Consider the following 12,072-nt stretch of genomic DNA (forward strand, 5'->3'; position numbering starts at 1 on the left):
CAGTGTGTTGAAGAACCAACTAGGGAACAGGCTATCCTAGATTTGGTATTGTGCAATGAGAAGGGGTTAATTAATAATCTTGTTGTGTGGCATCCTTTAGGGAACAGTGACCATAACATGATAGAATTCTTCATTAGGATGGAAAGTAAAGTAGCCTGATCTGAAACTAGGATCCTAAATCTAAACAAAGGAAACTATGAAGGTATGAGTTGTGAGTTGGCTAAGATAGATTGGCGAACTTCATTAACAGGAATGACGGTGGATAGACAATGGGTAACATTTAAGGAACGAATGTATGCACTGCAACATTATACATTCCTTTCTGGCACAAAAACACAACAGGAAAAGCAGCCCAACCATGGCTAACAAAAGAAATTGATAGTATTACAGCCAAAGAGAAGTCATAAAAAATTGCTAGAAAAAGTAGCAAGTCTGAGGATTGGAAACAGTTTAGAACTCAGTAAAGGAGGACCAAGAGATTAATTTTGAGGGGAAAAATAAAGTATGAGAGTAAACTTGCAAGGAACATATAAGTGAACTGTAAAGATTACTGAAGACAAATGCAGGTTCCTTACAGTCCAAAATGGGAGAATTTATAATAGAATGCAAGGAAATAGCAGAGCAATTAAACAACTACTTTAGTACTGTCTTCACGGAGGAAGGCAGAAATAACTTCCCAGAAATGCTAGGGAACCAAGGGTCTCGTGAGAAGGAGGAATTGAAGGAAATTAGTATTACTAAAACAATAGTGCTGGAGAAATTAATGGGACTGAAAGCTGGTAAATCCCCAGGGCCTGATAATTTACATCCCACGGTGGCCATGGAAATAGTGGATGCATTGGTTGTCACCTTCCAAAATTCTGTAAATTCTGGAACAGTCCCAGAAGATTTGAGAGTGGCAAATGTAACCCCACTTTTTAAAAAAGGAGGGAGGGAGAAAATAGTGTATTGCAGACTGGTTAGCCTAACATCAGTAGTAGGGAAAATGCTAGAGTCTATTTTTAAAGTATGTGATAACAGGACACTTAGAAAATATTAACGGGATTAGACGAAGTCAAGATGGATTGATGATTCATGTTTGACAAACCTACTGGAGTTCTTTGAGGATGTGACTCGCTGAATAGATAAGGGAGAATCTGTGGATGAGGTATATTTGGATTTTCAGAAAGCTTTTGATAAAGTCCCACATAAGAGGTTAGCATGCAAAATTAAAGCACATGGGATTGGGGATAATATATTGGCATGGATTGAGAATTGGTTAGCAGACAGGAAACAGGGAGTAGGAATAAATGGGTATTTTTTGGAGTGGCAGTCAGTGACTAGTGGGGTACCACAGGGATCAGTTCTTGGGCCACATCTATTCACAATATATATCAATGATTTGGATGAGGGAACCAAATGTAATATTTCCAAGGTTGCTGACAACACAAAACTTGGTGGGAATGTGAGTGGTGAGGAAGATGTTAAGAAGCTTCAAGGTGATTTAGGCGAGTTGAGTGAGTGGGCAAATACATGGCAGATGTAGTATAACGTGGATAAGTGTGAAAGCTCGAAGGACCAAAGGGCCTATTCTTGCTCCTATTTTCTATCTTTCTATGTTTCTGTGCTACTCACTCTTACAGCAGAAGAAGAGGTCAGCGTGCCAGACATCCCAAGGAATCTAAAACTGAATCAGAGACAGGTACCCCTCAAAATTAACATAAGCAAAATAACAGTAATGAGGAAAATAATGGCACCATACTGGCAAATTCCTTGGACAAGATGGTTTCCATCCCAGGCTTTTAAAGGAAGCGGGTGAGAACGTTGCAGATGTCCTAACTGTAATTTCCCAAAATGTTCTCAATTCGAGAACCATCCTATTTAACTGAAAAATTGAGCATGTCGTTCTGTTTTGTAGGAAAGATGGGAGAGGGTAAACAGGGCATTATGGAGCAGTTAACCTAACATCTATTGCCAGGAAATTCCAAGAACCGATAATTAAGGATAGTTTGATTGAACACCTTGAAATTTTTCAGCTGAGCAGCTCTGGGTACTACATCTTAGGAAGAATATATTGATCTTGGAGGAAATGAAGGTGTAGATTGACCAAACTGTTAACTGAAGCCTAAAGGTTAAATTTCAAGGAGAGATTATGCAAACCAGGGTTGTATTACTTGGGACTGAATCTTCAGCTTGGCAAGTGGGGGCGGGGCCCGCTCACCGAGGCGTAAAATGACGCAGGGTGTCGTCGGGCGTGCGTCCCGACCTCACTGCACGTCATTTATATTTTCAGTTTGGTGGGCGCGCAGCCCTGTCAGAGGCCTGTTAAGGCCATTAATAAACTAATTAAGCCTATTGAGAAAGCTGCCCGTCCAACCTTATTTTTTCATGGAACCTCATCTACGGGCGGGATGATGTTTCATGAAGGGTTTATAAATTAAATACATTTTTTTATTAAAGTTCATTGACATGCCCCAGCTCATGTGACACTGTGCTCAGCGCTTCTGGGCGTGTGTCACACTAGGCAGGCCTTAATCGGCCCACCCGTACCCGCCCCCACACAAACCCCCTGATGGGGGGAAAATTCTACTCTTGGAATTTAGAAGGTTCAGGGTGATTTAATCGAAGATTTCATGATTTTAAGGGGAATAGGGCAGATAGAGAGAAATTCTTTCCACTGAGCGGGGAGTCTGGGACTCGAGGGCATAGTCTAAAAATTAGAGTCAGAGCTTTCAGGATAGAAACTCGGAAACACTTCTACACACGACGAGTGGTCAAAGCTTGGAACGCTCTTCTGCAAAAGGCAATTGATGTCAAAATAATTGTAAATTTTAAATCAGAGATTGATAGGTTTTTGCTAACCTAAGCTATTCATAAGTATGGGGTAAAGGTGGGTAGATGGAATTAAGTTTCCGATCAGTCATTATCTCACTGAATCGTGGAACAGGGCTGAGGGTTTAAATGGCCATCTCCTGTCCCTGTGTTCCATTTGTTTAACTTGTCTGGGCCAGTTGCCTTGATTAAATTTCACTGAGCTGGAGCTGGCCAGATGGCTGGTTGGGATAAGTACATTACAGCATATCCTTCCCCCAAAATTGCTCAGGAATGGAACAGGAACCCAATTAATCCCTGACACAGTACCTCAATCATTTATCATGTACAACCTGCTGGGTCTGAGCCAATTATTAAACCAATAGCTGGTGCACTTTTTTCAAAAGCTTTCATTTCTTTTGAAAGGTCCCTGATGCAGAATCTCAGCAAATAAATTCTGAAAACCCCAGTTTATTTCTGCACCAAATTGTCCTCCATCACTCCGTCCCAATGCTTTCCTGCCTGACCTCACCTCTTGCCCTCTCCATAACTTGAGCTCTTCAAAACTCTGCTGCCTATAACTGAACTCACAGCAAGCTCTGTTCACCCATCAACCCCATTCTCTCTGACCTACATTTGCTCCCAGTCCCGCAATTTTAATTTTAAAAGTCACCTCATTTTCAAATCCCTCCATGATCTCATTCCTCATTATAGTTTTAACTTCTGGAACCCCCCAACAGTCCATAGATCTTTGTGCTTCTGCAGTGCCGGCCTCTTGTGCATCCCTGAGTTTCACCTCTCCACCATTGGTGCCTTTGTGTTCAGCTGCCTCAGCACTCAGCTCTGTAATTCCTGCTCCTCCTTAAACAGAGCACTTTAAAACCCATCACCCTTACCAAGGATTTGGATATCAATCCTTATAGAACCATAGAAAAGTTACAGCACAGAAGGAGGCCATTCAGCCCATCTTGTTCATGCCAGCCCGAGGACACACAGGTGCCCTTTCTAATCCCACCTTCCTGCACCCGGCCCATAGCCCTGCAGCTTACAGCACTTTAAGTGCAGATGCAGGTACTTTTTAAAAGAGTTTAAAGTTTCTGCCTCTACCAGCAACTTGGGCAACGAATTCCAGACACCCACTACCCTCTGCGTAAAAAAGTTCTTCCTCATGTCCCCCCTACACCTTCTGCAACTTATCTTGAATCTATGCCCTCTGGTTCTAGAATTCTCCATCAAGGGAAACAATTTTATCCTGTCCACTCTGTATATTCCCCTCATAACTTTGTACACCTCAATCAAGTCATCTCTCAGCCTTCTTTGTTCTAATGAAAATAACCCCAATCTATCCAATCTCTCCTCATAGCTACTCTTTTCTAACCCTGGCAATATTCTTGTAAACCTCCTCTGCACTCTCTCCAGAGCTATTACATTCTTCCTGTAATGTGGTGTCCAGAAATGCACACAATACTCCAGTTGTGGCCTTACCAGTGTTTTATACAATTCCAACATTATATCCTTACTTTTATATTCTATACCTCTGCCAATGAAGGAGAGCATTCCATATGCCTTCTTTACAACCTTGTCTACTTGAACTGCTGCCTTCAGGGACCTGTGTACTTGTACACCAAGATCTCTCACTTCACCTACCCCTTTTAGTATATTCCCATTTATTTTGTAGTCCTTGTAACTGTTTGACCTCCCTAAATGTATGACCTCACACTTCTCTATGTTAAAATCCATCTGCCACTTTACCGCCCACTCCACCAACCCATCTATATCATTTTGGAGATTATGGCTATCCTCTACACTATCCACTACTCGGCCAATCTTTGTGTCCTCTGCAAATTTCCCAATTGTTCCCCCCATATATCTCCTTCTTTGACTTAGTGTGAGATGTTGTGTGATGAAGTGCCTTGAGAGGTTCCCCTATGTTAAAGGTGCCATAGGAATGCAAGCTGTTGTTGTCACCTTCTTGAAGCAGGCCAGATATTTGATGAGGCACATCTAGCTGCCGTGGAACCTAAGTAATTTACAACGTGTAGCTGCTACCAAGAAATATAGGCCGGGAATTTCCAGCCCCATTGTGGGTGGGACCCGCCGTGGGTGAGGTGGTGCCCCAGCTAAAAGTCCATTGACTTGCGATGGGACCGTAAGATCATGGCAGTGGGCACGTGTGGAAAATCCCGCCCATAGTCTTTGGTTTATAGGAAATGTCTCTCTCCCTCCAACTGTTGCTGCTTCAGGTTATGATGAATGAGTAAAGATGTTTAAATCTTATTGCAGAACTAATTAATCAGGTTCAGCAGCATACCTAGCAGAGTTTTTTGAAGACATGATTGTTCCAACATACACCTCAGTTCAGCTGGATTAATTAATCTTTATGATATTAATTCATCCCAAAAACATTGGTCTACATCAATTCTCAAAAGACTTGGACAATTTAATAAGTTTGAGACATTTCCCACTGAAGAAAAGAAGGTGCAAAGGGGATTTACCAGAATGATACCAGGAATGAGGGACTTCTGTGATGTGGAGAGACTGGAGAAGCTGGGATTGCTCCCCTTAGAGCAGAGAAGGTTCAAGGGAGACTTAACCGAGCCATTCAATATTATGAAGTGTTTTACTAGAATAAATAAGGAGAAATTGTTTCTACTCTCTTCTTCTGAAATGGTAAGAGAATTGGGAAAAATTCACAAGATCAAATAGGGCCAGATAGTTGGCAAAAGAACCAGAGAGGAGTTGAACAGAATTTTCTTTCATTCAATGAATTGTTATGGTCTGGAATCCATTGCCTGAGAGGGAGGTGGAAACTGATTCAATAATAACATTCAGGAGAAACATTCAAAAGGGAATTGATAAATACTTGAACAGGAAAAGTTTGCAGGGATTTGGGGAAAAGGCAGGGCAGTGGAATAAATTAGATAACTCTTTTAAAGAGGCAGCATGAGTACGATGGGACAAACGGCCTCATTCTGTGCAATAAGATTCCATAATAGGTAATCCAGCGGATAATGCAAATAGAATGTTTGGCCCGTGCCATCTGTAAGCACGGGGGCTGGGGTGTTATTTGGAGGAGGTGTTTAAATTATCTGGGATCTGGACAGAGTGGATAGAGAGAAACAATTCCCATTGGCAGAAGGGTTGAGGACATCAATTTAAGGCGATTGGTAAAAGAAGCAACAGCAACATGAGGAAAACTTTTTTTATATACAGCAAGGGGTTAGGGTCTGGAATGCACCGTCTGTGAGTGTGGTGGAGGCAGGTTCAGTTGAAGCTTTCAAAAAAATTGAATCATTATCTGGAGGGGGAGAATTTGCTGGGCTACCAGGAAAAGGCGGAGGAAAGGGATGAGTTGAAACGCTCTTGCAGAGAGTTGAATTGGCTGAATGGCCTCCTCCCTGCTGTAACTACTCTATGGGCAGAATTTTCCATTTGATGTGTGGGGTGGGGGTGGGGGGTGGGCCTCGGCACGTCCGCATGTAAAATAACGTGCGGTGATGTCGGGCGAGCACCCTGGTGTCACCGCACACCATCGTGATATTTTGCTTGGCGGGCGCACGATGAAGTCCAACGCGTGCCCACCATTAATTAACGGGCTAGTTAAGGCGCTTTAGTTTTCATTCAACGCTGATTTTTTGGTGCCCGTGTGATCTTTGGGTCATCCCACGGGCGCAACAGGCAGGCGGGTAAGGGGCTTTTCTATTAACCTCATCCACGGGCAGGATAAGAGGGCACAGTGGGGCCGTGAATCTGCTTTGTGGAGTATTTATTTATAAAAGTTACTGATACTTGCCTGTGTGTTCTGCAATACTTCAAAACGTGTCCCAGCTGCTTTTTATGGACTCTTAACCTTCAGGTCAGCACTCTGCAGTGAGTAATCCTTTTTGGGACTGCAGGTTTCAGGAAGCCTTCCCTTAGCCTGGGAATGGGAGATGATCTGTCCACTGGAGGCAGCTCCTCTGAGGAGGAAGGGAGGGCTAGAATAAGGAGGAGGCCAGGAGTGCACAATCAGCCTCCAGGGGAGCCACCTTTGGGATACAGGTGCAGGCACAAGGGGCACATGGCCAAGAGGTAGTCCAAGGCGGAAGGGGCCGCAGAAGACGCCATTATCCTGCTGCCAGGGTATACAGGCGGCGAAGCAGCTACCTCAATATGACTGAGGTGCAGTGCCGAAGGAGGCTTCTTCTCTCAAGAGAGAAAGTCAACTATATCTGCCAGATGATAGGGCCTGAGATCTCCCCTAACTGTGTGGGTGGACACCCAATGCCAGTGCCTCTGAAGGTCACAGCTGCCCTCACCCTCTATGCCTCTGGCTCCTTCCGGGGGTTAGTGGGTGATCTTTGCGGTGTCTCCGGCTGTACACTTGTGGCAAGCAGGCCACAGACCCTCTGTTCAGCTGTGCATTGACCTTCATCCACTTCCGTTGTAGCCAGGCAAGTCAGACACAGTGAACCAGAGGCTTCGCGGCCATTGCTGGCTTCCCCTGCATCCAGGGTGCAATAGACTGTACACATGTGGCCGTCAAGGCACCAGCGGGTGAGCCCGGTGCCTTTGTCAACAGGAAGGGCTTCCACTCCATGAACGTGCAGATAGTGTGTGACCACAGGATGCAGATTCTACAAGTTTCTGCAAGGTACCCAGGCAGCTCCCACAACGTCTACATCCTCAGACACTCCCAGGTGCTGGAGCTCTTCAGTGCTCCAGCCCAGCTGGATGGTTGGCTGCTGGGTGACAAGGGCTATCCCCTCAGAAGGTGGCTCATGACGCCTCTTCACCATCCAAGAACAGAAGCTGAGCGGTGCTACAATAGGAGCCACGCCTCCACAAGGGCTGTGGTGGAGAGAGCCATCGGTCTTCTCAAGATGCGCTTCCGATGTCTGGACCGCTTAGGGGGCGCACTCCAGTATCCCTCAGATCGTGTCTCGGTGATAGTGGTTGCATGCTGTGCTCTCCACAATCTTGAGCTGGAAAGGTGGGACACTGTGAACGATGAAGATGTCGACAGAGTGTCTGCGGCTGCACACGATGAGTCCAGCAGTGAGTCCGAGGATGAGCATGCACAGGGAAATGCTGAGAGGTTAGACACTGACCCAGGTCTATTCCAGGGAGGCAGGGACACCCGGGATGCTTTAACCCAACAAACCTTCAGCTAGCACACCACAGATGGGCCTCCAGGACAAGCCTGGGCTGCTGCCTCGATACTCGACACCCAAGTGCAAAATCTGCCAGGTTAGGAACAGTCACTAAGGCCCTTGTAAATAAAGCTGAATGTACAACAAATCATTCATTACACACATATCAACCATACAGATGCAGAAGAAATGAGGCACCCTCAGCCATGGTCACACATCTAATGTGTGAAGCAAAATAACTTATCACAAAGAGAAAACAATAGTGTTAACAATGCAAAAGAAATCATAAGGATCTCATCTTGGGCCAACACAAAAGCACCAGTGAAAAACCTGTGGTGTGCCTAAGGTGCTTTATGTTTATGTTTCCAGGTGCTGCGTCTTGGCGCTGCCCATTGCTCAGAGTGGCACGTGAGAGAGCCTGCTGACTCTGCTGTCCTATTGGCCTTGATGACCTTGGTGGTCGTCCACTGGCCCGTGGAGCCAGTTCTGGCCCCGCCTGGGAGGGAGCCTGTTCCACAACTGGCATCTCCCCAGTCGTTGCAGCCTCATCGGATGATATGGTTACTGGTAGAGGGGCGGAGGAGCTGCCATCCTTATCCAGAGCAGCGTGAGAGGAGCCTGCAGAGACGACAGGCAGCTCTGTGCCGACATGAGGTCGCTTCGGATCTCCCTGCTCACCAAGGATAGATGGGCAACGAGCTGGGGAGCTTGATGCCCACACCATCTCCCACACTGGCAGTGATCAGCTGAGGTTAATGCTGATGTGAGGTCTTGCTGGTCAGAGCGCATCCCCAGGAAGCCTTGGCGTATCTTCTGGAGTAGGCTCTCCACGAGATCGCCACTCTCTTCATGGAGGTCGTATGGCGCTCAGACATATGGTTCATTGCTTCGGCAATCGTCCGCATAGACTCCTCCACCACAGAGACCAAGCCAAGCGTAGCCTCTTGTATCTCCCCCAGATGCTCCCACACACCCGGCCGTATTTCCTTCACCTACTGCATTGTGGACGACTCCAGAGGGACATCATCAGGCACTGACTGAGCATGTGCCTGGTCCCTGCAGCCCTCCGACTGCTGGCGCCATGGGCACCCTCTGTCTCTGCCAGCTTCTCCAGCGAGTGTGAAGTGCCCTCACCACTGTGCCCCGGGACATTAGCCGATGTTCTAACTCCCACCGAGGTGCAAGTATCTGCGCTGGTGCCTGCCTGGCAGAGATGGTGTGATGCTGGTGAGACTTCAGGGCCCTCAGGTGTGAGAGGGGGCATCTGCTGCTCCTTCTCCCGGCCCTGCTCTGCTAATGCTAAAGGAAGAACAAGGACATTGGTTCAATTAATGTGGAGACAATGGCAAAGTGCATCCCTGTCCCCCGGATCATTACCTCATCCTTCCATAAGCATTGGTCAAGCCCTGTTGCAAAATTAAATCAGTTAACATTCAGCACTGCCATGGCTGTTGGGAGAACAATGCTGGCCTCACTGTTGGGCATAAATACCTGGTTGTGGCACCCCAGCCTCACCGACACCAGTGGACCTGGGTGCATGGCGCCTCTCCAGTTCCAGGGCCTCCTGCTCAAACCGGCTGAGAATGGTTAACTGCACCTGCCTGCCGCCAGTCCTCACACGCTCTGCAGCATTATGAACATTCTTCTCCTGAAAATGAAAGAAAAGCATTGATTAGTGCAAATTGCACATGAACTGTCTTTTGCGGACGGCCCACTCCAACCACAGTGGGACATTGCAGGGCTTCAGAGCCTCCTCACCCCGCTGCTGCCGAACACTCACACCAAGGTGCTTGGCCTGTTCCCCACCCAACGCCCCCCCCCACCTTGGACGCATGTTGCCTACATCACATTAGGCATCACATGGTATACCCTTCCATAGCAAGTTAGTGGAGCGCAAAGCGCAGCAGATGGTTCATTGCCACGCCACCTTGAAGCTCCCCTCCCACCATTTCATCACCCTGACTAGGACATATCCTGGACTTCTGAGTCTGCGCCCAGGTGCAGCTCCTCCAGTTTGCCCCCAAAATAGCCATGTGGGTCTTAGTGTACCACATGCTGCAGGGGAATACTCATCTCCTCGTGACCACTCAGCCTGACCTCAGCATGGGCAATATCTGCTGGCCCACCCAGCAAAGGAAAAATGCCATCAATGACTCAATGCAGTCAACACTGAGCTCAGAGGGTAAGGCTACCCGCTGGGTTAAGTGACCAATGCCAACATGGTACTCATCCTGCCAGAGCGCAACAAGTCATTGAAACGCTTGTGACACTGGATCCAGGTGTGCCGCACCACGTTGCGGGAGCTCAACACCTCCGCCACTTCCTCCCAGGCACGTTTGGTCATGTGGAAGGGGCCTCCTCCTCCCGTCCTGGGGAAGCAGCACCTCCCACAGTGCTGCCACCTCCTCCAGGAGGGCAGCAAGGCAGTCATCAGAAAAACGAGGGGCGCACTGCCCTTCCCTCCAGACCCTGCAGCCTGACCTGCTCCTCTGCCCTTCCCTCCAGTCTGACCTGCTCCTCTGCCCTTTCCTCCAGCCTGGCCCGCTCACCTGAACCCCTCAGGTGCGCCCTGGAACTGGCCATTGTGAGCAGCCTACAGGAGGCTGCCAGGCCTTCTTTTAAACAGACTGCTGGGTCGCCATTGGACCCCGCGGTCTGTACACGCCCGCCACAGCCTATACACCCCCTTGAGAAGATTCCAAAGCATGATCTTGGCAAGTGGAGATTGGAAACCCTCGTGTGAAAGACAGAGTTCATTGAGGCTGGTTGGCTCACATTGTGACAAGTGTCTGGGAAGAACTGAGGAGAGATCCATAGCGTCTGGTTGAAGTGGCATCAGCAACTTGGTTTCAGAGTGTGATGTGTCTGACCACAATGTGCCGATTGGTTTACATGGACTGGGTATGTCGGTGAATATCAGAGTATAAGATAGCTTTGTAACTTGTGTTATCCTTACAAATCTGTATATATCTGTAAAGGTATAGTTGTGGGTGAAGGAATTTTGTAATATAGTTCATCTTTTCTTGTTGCATAAATGTTATATTCTTTTTTTAAAAGTTCAGCAACTGACTCCATTGACTCTGTTCAGTAGCCACTCTCCACATATCTAAACAAACACATTAAAAGTTAGGATCTATCAAGTTGGGTTTCACTCTGGGATCAGGCTTGTCCAGGGGTAACCTCAGCTGGAGATCGTAACACCTTGCAGAGAGCTCTTTCTGCCAGAACCAGATCTATGGGTTCACAGAGGGGAGCAGCATGAGAACAACATTTGGCCCTTCCATGCAGATTGATCAGGGAAGATTGCGTTCCTGCCCCCAAATCACCATTTTCCCAAAGTAAACTCATATCCCTTGACATCTTTATCATGCTGAAAAGTTTTGAGGTTACTTTGGAGTCCACTCACAGTGTGCCTAACCTGCATTATGGGATGTTGAGTAGCAAGCACTCTGAACCCTCGAACTGCAGAGATTCCTACATGTCTCAACCCTAAATGGCTTTAGTATTAGTTCAAGTCTGTGAGCTGTCATTATGGACACCGCAGCCAAGGTAAACATCTACCCTACATTGACCCTGCAGATCCCTGTTAAAGCTGCCGATGCTTCACATGCATAGCCTCACAGTCCTCGGCACGGTCCAGCACACAGGCCCATTCTACTCTCTCTCACCTCGTGGACTAAGACCCGGGGCTTACATTGAGGTCTGGTGCACTTTGATTGCAAACCCTTTATGCGAGGTCTACAGCAACCCTTGAAAAGGAGACAAGGAGGCCAAACAAATCTCCAAATGAGGTCTCAAAAAGGCTTCGGGCACTGGACACACAGCCCATTAATCCTACACTCAATTCGTCTTGCAGTCAAGGCTAGCTTACCTGTTGCCTCTTTACATGCAACTCGACGTGCCCACCACAGTTTTCTCCAAACATTTAGGGGCACCCTGATTTTCTACTGTTAAGAAGACGGTGTAGTGCTTCACTCTTTCAACCATGAAACTGCAACTACAGTGTTCTTTGCCATTCACATAGCATATTTAACTTCCCTTGAGTACGCTTTGCATCCACCCACATCTCCCATCAGGGTAGCAGCAGCAGGAGATGCAGTGACCTCACTAAACGTTCTGCGCAGGCATCATTTTCAGAGGTCAGAGCATG

This window comes from Cetorhinus maximus, chromosome 21 (genome assembly GCF_964194155.1).
Source record: "Cetorhinus maximus chromosome 21, sCetMax3.hap1.1, whole genome shotgun sequence".
Classification (NCBI taxonomy): domain Eukaryota; kingdom Metazoa; phylum Chordata; class Chondrichthyes; order Lamniformes; family Cetorhinidae; genus Cetorhinus; species Cetorhinus maximus.